Genomic DNA, 242 nt, shown 5'->3' with positions numbered 1-242 from the left:
TCCCACATGCCGTCACATACAAAATAATGGGGGTGGACAGAGTTTCCATGAGCCAATGATAAGAGACTAGGAGGGGTTACCAAAGGCCAATGATGGGAGTCTGTGAAAATAAAAGGAGTCCATTTAGTCATTCAGAAACATATAACGAAACTATTCCAAAACAACCTAAACATGAGCAAGAGAGCAGCCAATTCGAAGATGATCAGCCAGACACCTGTAACGAGTTATCAAAACTCAACCCC

Source organism: Micropterus dolomieu, linkage group LG07, assembly GCF_021292245.1.
Source record: "Micropterus dolomieu isolate WLL.071019.BEF.003 ecotype Adirondacks linkage group LG07, ASM2129224v1, whole genome shotgun sequence".
Lineage (NCBI taxonomy): Eukaryota > Metazoa > Chordata > Actinopteri > Centrarchiformes > Centrarchidae > Micropterus > Micropterus dolomieu.
The sequence above is the reverse complement of the archived record's forward strand: the minus strand, read 5'-3'. Positions refer to the sequence as shown.